Source organism: Procambarus clarkii, unplaced genomic scaffold (genome assembly GCF_040958095.1).
Source record: "Procambarus clarkii isolate CNS0578487 unplaced genomic scaffold, FALCON_Pclarkii_2.0 HiC_scaffold_116, whole genome shotgun sequence".
Classification (NCBI taxonomy): Eukaryota; Metazoa; Arthropoda; class Malacostraca; order Decapoda; family Cambaridae; genus Procambarus; species Procambarus clarkii.
This window is the reverse complement of record NW_027189149.1, coordinates 559,021-565,656: the sequence shown is the minus strand read 5'-3', so window position 1 is coordinate 565,656 and position 6,636 is coordinate 559,021. Positions and strand designations below refer to the sequence as shown.

Below are 6,636 nucleotides of genomic sequence, written 5' to 3'. Positions count from 1 at the left end.
TTCTTGACGTCTTTGTGGACACTCAGCAGAGACGGCAGTATGGTGACCTTGGCAGAGAAGGCATTTGAGGAAGTCGCTGGTGCATTGTTTGAAGTGGTGACTCTCGGCGCACTTGCTGCACCGTTGGTCCTGAGATGGGCAATTTTTAGTGAAGTGCTCATAACTATAGCACTTAAAACACTGTCGTAGCTGGTAGTAATGTTCTCTTGTTATTTGTCGGGGTGTACAAGCGAGGCCGAAGCACCGGAAGCCGTTGGTGGTAGCAGAGGTAGCTTCCTCAGGCGAGGTGAAGGTGACCTTCATAGTGGAGAGGTGGCTGTCCTGCACAGGGATGAATTTTACGGTGACTGCAGTCAAGGAAGGGTTATCTTCGGTTATGCTGGTGGCGACGTCAGTGGTAGCTTTTTCGGAGATGAGGGAGCTCACTCTCCTTACGAAAACAGTCCTGGCTGCGAGGTAGTGTCGTGGTGGGGTGAGGAACATGTGCGCCTCCTCGAGAGCAGTGAGGTGAATGGGGTTAAAGAGGCGTTGTACGGCCTCGGCACTGCTGAACAGCAGTTGAGGGAGTCCATCATCGTTGAGTACGACGTCCAGGGGTGCAACATTGGTTGTAGTGGTGATCAAATCCGATATCTCTGATCGAGTAGGGGTCTGGTTCCCTCTGAATCGTACCTTGATTCGGTAGATCATGGCTCTAATCGTTGCTGCCTAATGTTTACCCACCCGGCAGTGCTGGGTGCAGGAGAGCCTGATCTAGAGGGTTGCACTTTCCTTAAGAGGTCTCCCGTCTCTTACCGGTTTAATGCACCGGATCAGGGTGGGGTCTGACCTCTTAAAGCAAAGTACTCTGTATAAATTTCGGCACGATTTCCCCAGACTATATCCCGTCAAGCGGACGTACTTGTAGCATGGCAACTCCTAACTCCTGCCTGTCCTTACTTTATGCTTGTACTCGAGCAGAAACACGGCTTTCTCACAACGCTTTCAAAACTGCAGTTGCCTACTCGTCTGTTTCACGTCTCTGTGAAATGACTTTTGCACAAATCCAAAAAATAGAGCAAAATCAGCGATAATAGTGTTTGAGGTGAGCTGCCTGTTGGCTGCAGCCAGAGGAAGGAGGGGAGGGGCAACGGGGTGACGTAGGCGAGTCGAGCAGCCAATGGCGCTCGAGCAAGCGCCTCGAGACGGCGTATATAAGCAAAAATTTTTCGGCGCCGGCCATCACAAACCACAGTTGTTCACCATGGCTCGCACCAAGCAGACTGCTCGCAAGTCCACGGGAGGCAAGGCTCCTCGTAAGCAGGCTGGCCACCAAGGCAGCACGCAAGTCTGCTCCTGCCACAGGGGGCGTGAAGAAGCCTCACCGTTACAGGCCCGGAACGGTCGCCCTGCGTGAGATCCGTCGTTACCAGAAGAGCACAGAGTTGCTCATCAGGAAACTTCCCTTCCAGCGTCTGGTGCGCGAGATTGCCCAGGACTTCAAGACCGATCTTCGCTTCCAGTCGTCTGCCGTCATGGCTTTACAGGAGGCATCCGAGGCTTACCTGGTCGGTCTCTTCGAGGACACTAACCTCTGTGCCATCCACGCCAAGCGTGTCACCATCATGCCAAAGGACATTCAGCTTGCTCGCCGTATCCGTGGAGAGCGTGCATAAGCTAAAACGACCACCCTAGTATACACCAAACTCGGCCCTTCTCAGGGCCAAAATATCCTTCTAAGGAGATTTCAGACATTCCTAGCATCAGTCATATGAATTAACCTTCATCTATACATATAATAAATAAATAAATACAATAATTTAGGTGTCATACATACACTGTACACGTGATATCAATAAATCAAGTCATTTGTAGTACAACCTGTCCTCTTACAAACAAAACGCCGTCGCTTTTCATTCTTATGCACTGCCAAGGATCCTCCCACCCCCCCCCCCCCCCTCCAAAAAAAAAAAAAAAAAAAAAAAAAAATGTCATACTGTACTAGAAATAAAAGCAGCTTGTATAAGTGACATACTGTCCTGTCCTGTTTATTCTGTTTTTGGTCCTCTGGCTTAATCTGTTAAGTTAGGAGATGACATTTTAAATTAACCGTTTTCTTGACATTTTCAAACCTTAAGAGGGTGGCCTGCATAGTAATCCTAATGTGGAACATAACAATGAATCTCTAATCTCTAGAAAAAAGATACCGAGTGTTTATATGTGTGTTGAGAGAGAGAGAGAGAGAGAGAGAGAGAGAGAGAGAGAGAGAGAGAGAGAGAGAGAGAGAGAGAGAGAGAGAGAGAGAGAGAGAGAGAGAGAGAGAGAGAGAGAGAGACATGCAGAGACAGAGACAGAGACAGAGACAGACAGACAGACTGACAGTCAGAGACTGAGAGAGAGAAACACACACAGACAGTTTCATAAATATTCTCATTTTATAGCTATTTGCTTTCAGTGACAGAGGTTTTTGTTATAATAGTATTGGTGTCTAACACTCACAATCTCTTTAGAAATTAAAGTGTGGCTCCAATGGAGCCGAGTTTGTTGGTTTGAGGCCAAGCCACCACCACAGGGCAGTAAGTAAGCCGTTTACTTGGAGGAGGTGTACTTGGTGACGGCCTTAGTGCCCTCAGAGACGGCGTGCTTGGCCAGTTCTCCGGGCAACAGGAGCCTTACAGCCGTCTGGATCTCCCGACTGGTAATGGTGGAACGCTTGTTGTAGTGGGCCAGGCGAGAAGCCTCGGCGGCGATGCGCTCGAAGATGTCGTTCACGAACGAGTTCATGATCGACATGGCTTTGGAAGAGATACCAGTGTCGGGGTGGACCTGCTTCAGCACTTTGTAGATGTAGATGCTGTAGCTCTCCTTCCTCCTGCGCTTCTTTTTCTTATCGCCCTTGGCAATGGCCTTCTGGGCCTTTCCGGCCTTCTTGGCAGCCTTTCCAGATGCCTTGGGTGGCATGATGATGCTCGTGCTGGCTGGCGTTGCGATACAATAATGAACTTTTGCGCGAGTCGAGCTTTCCTTTTATATCCCGCTCGCGACTCAGCTCAGAGCGGGTCGCGTGGCGGAGCGCGCTGATTGGTCAGTGGCGGACTCCCTTGATCCTGAGCGGGGTATATAACACGAAGCTCGATCTGCGGGCCGGCATAAAACACCACAAACCCACAACAGCAGCAGCAATGTCAGGACGCGGCAAGGGAGGCAAAGTGAAGGGCAAGTCAAAGTCTCGCTCCAGCAGGGCCGGACTTCAGTTCCCCGTGGGCAGAATTCACCGTCTGCTGCGTAAAGGCAACTACGCCGAACGCGTCGGTGCTGGCGCTCCTGTCTACCTGGCAGCCGTCATGGAATACCTCGCTGCCGAAGTTCTGGAGCTCGCCGGTAACGCCGCACGTGACAACAAGAAGACCCGTATCATCCCACGTCACTTGCAGTTGGCCATCCGCAACGACGAAGAACTCAACAAACTTCTGTCTGGCGTAACCATTGCACAGGGAGGTGTTCTTCCAAACATTCAGGCAGTTCTTTTGCCAAAGAAGACAGAGAAGAAGTAAGCACTTCTGCCACCCACCACGACAAATACCATAACCAGGCTCCATCCGGAGCCACACACACTTTAATAGAGAGATTCAAGTAGACAATCAACTTTCAAACATTAATAATAACATTTATATTGATTTCATTTGGAATGTGTACATAACAAACAAACAAACAAAACAAAATTATAGGGGATATTCAGCATCACTTGGAATATTAACCAATCATATAAATCCAATATATATTTTATATTTTACTTTAAGCGAGGAATTCATATTCTATCAATTTTTAATCATACAAATGAACAAAAGCAATTCTTCACTAGACGTAATGAATGAATAAATGATCAAGGTTTTAATGTGTTTCATGAATAAATATATATATATATATATATATATATATATATATATATATATATATATATATATATATATATATATATATATATATATATATATATATAATATAATATAATATAATATATTATAATACTTGTGAACCAGAATATGTTTGAGCAGCAGCGATCGTGCCATTGGCCGAAGTGCAACAATTCAAATAATTTAAAGGGCCTGCTCGGGTATATAAGAGAGGCTGGGAGACTGGGGCCGGTGGTGGGTGATGGGTGATGAGTGATGGTGTGGTGTGGTGTGGTGTTGTTAAGAGTTGATTTACGGCCAGCCAGCCAGCTGCAGCCAAGGCAGGGCAGGGCAAGGCAAGGCAAGGCAAGGCAAGGCAAGGCAAGGCAAGGCAAGGCAAGGCAAGGCAAGGCAAGGCAAGGCAATAACAGGACAGGACAGGACAGGCAAGGCAAGGCAAGGCAAGGCAAGGCAAGGCAAGGCAAGGCAAGCAGGCGGGCGGGCGGGCGGGCGGGCGGGCGGGCGGGCGGGCAGCCAGCCAGCCAGCCAGCCAGGCAGGCAGGCAGGCAGGCAGGCAGGCAGGCAGGCAGGCAGGCAGGCAGCCAGCCAGTCAGCCAGCCAGCCAGCCAGCCAGCCAGCCAGCCAGCCAGCCAGCCAGCCAGGCAGGCAGGCAGCCAGCCAGCCAGCCACTCCCACTTTGTATTTATATGCATTCAATTTATATTCAAACATTATATATGTTAAGGGCCTAGTTTTAGTGTTTATTTTAAAAATGACAAACATCGAGTCGTTTTACCAGTCCTTTAGCGTTAACGGTGATGCATTTTAAAACTGAACAGAAATCACCTTTTCTGGATATATCAAATATCGAATCCGCTTAATGTGCCTACAATTCAATCATTCAAAAAATACATAATTTACATCATGCCTTTTCATAGAACAGACAATAAGATTTGAGACAATAAGAACTTTAGTTTTATAACTAAAGTTGCACAATTATACCAACTCTATGGTGGCTGGGTGGTAAGGTGTGTGGCTGGTGTTTTGGAAGTCGCGAGTTCAAACGACCCAATGGGAGTACTTTTTTTTTTTTTTATGCCATACAATCTTCCTAGTACTATTATGTAGGTGTGTGTGTGTGTGTTTTTATTCATTCTTTGGTTTTATAGATGACATACATATTGACTCCTTTTACCGGTCCTTAATTAGGCTCTGGGGAAGCAATGGTGGTGGTGGTGGTGCATTTAAAACTAAACCAAAAATCACCAGTTCTGGACGCGTCAAATATCATATCCGCTTAATGTGTCTACAACCTAATTACTTAAAACTACACTATTTAATTCATTCATATCATGTGCATATTGGTCATTATGCTCATACAACCGACATAACAATTTATTTTCATTATTAGAATCATACATTTCATCAAGTAATACAGATACAAAGAGATTTTCTTTCTGAGAAGACCGTTAGTATTGGCTGGCTGGCAGGCAGGCAGGCAGGCAGGCATTTGAGGGTTATTATTTCGCCTGTTGATTGGGGGGAGGGTTGATGTGTTAGGGGGTTTTCGGTTAGGTGTGGTGGTGGTGATTGGTGGTGATTGGTGGTGATTGGTGGTGGTGGTGATTGGTGGTGATTGGTGGTGAGTAGTGGTGGTGGTGGTGGTGGTGGTGGTGGTAGTAGGTGGGAGGGGGGGGGGGGGAAGGGGAATGATGGTCTGTGGATTCCTTCTCCGTACCCCTTACATATAAGCAAAAACATGCCTTCCTGTGGGTATAGAAACATTAACACAAATTATATCAGTAACTGATATTGTAGCCTTTTAAACAGAAAAGATTTGTACATACAAATACTTTTAAATTATCATTTATTTGTGGAAATGGCATTTACGTCATTAAATTGATACCTCAGCATCAAGTGTCCTGCAGTGGTCCAGTGGTAAAGTGTATATAAGTGATGCGTATTCTTGGAGTTGCGAGTTCAAACCCGGATTAAGCTATATATATATATATATATATATATATATATATATATATATATATATATATATATATATATATATATATATATATATATATATATATATATATATATATATATATATATAGATATACAACATGTTTTGTTTTGGTTGTTTGTTTTTGTATAAAGCCTCACACACTATATTAAGCGAGTTTGTTTTAAACATGACATACATATTAATTCATTTTACCAGGCCTTATTCCACACAACTCCGTGAATTTCCCGTGGAGCCAGCCAGCCAGCCATTCAAACAAAAACAAACGAAACAAAACAAAACAAAACAAAAAACATTATTGCCAACAGCATTTGGTGTTCCCAGGCGGTCACCCATCCAAGTACTAACCAAACCCAACGTTGCTTAACTTCGCTGATCGGACGAGAAGCGGTGTTCTCAACGTGGTATGGCCGTTGGCATGAGACTGCCTACACATTGTGGCTAATAACCAACTCTTTTTAGTCATCACGGCAGGATACGGACCTTCTTGTGGTGTCTTAATGGTAATTGTATCCTAACATATTTTTGTCTCCTTGGCATGGATATTTAACATCGTTTATTCAGTCTTGGGTTTATGTTCTTTCGCCATTTACAGACATTTTACATCTACCTACTTCCTCAGCCTACCCTGCCAATTTCTAATGAATTTGTGGATTTTCTTTTGTAATACATACATGTGTGTGCTCATCTGCTCTTCAGTTTTTATGATATTTGTCTCATCTGTCCTGCTTTATGATACTTTTACAA

General features: G+C 45.1%; 1 non-coding gene across 1 annotated transcript; it reads right to left on the bottom strand.

Moving 5' to 3' along the window:
- Positions 1-6,188: 6,188 nt before the first annotated feature.
- Positions 6,189-6,307, bottom strand: LOC138360756 (5S ribosomal RNA). The gene has a single exon (XR_011226622.1). It is a non-coding gene; the product is annotated as a 5S ribosomal RNA (ribosomal RNA).
- Between the last annotated feature and the right edge of the window lie 329 nt (positions 6,308-6,636).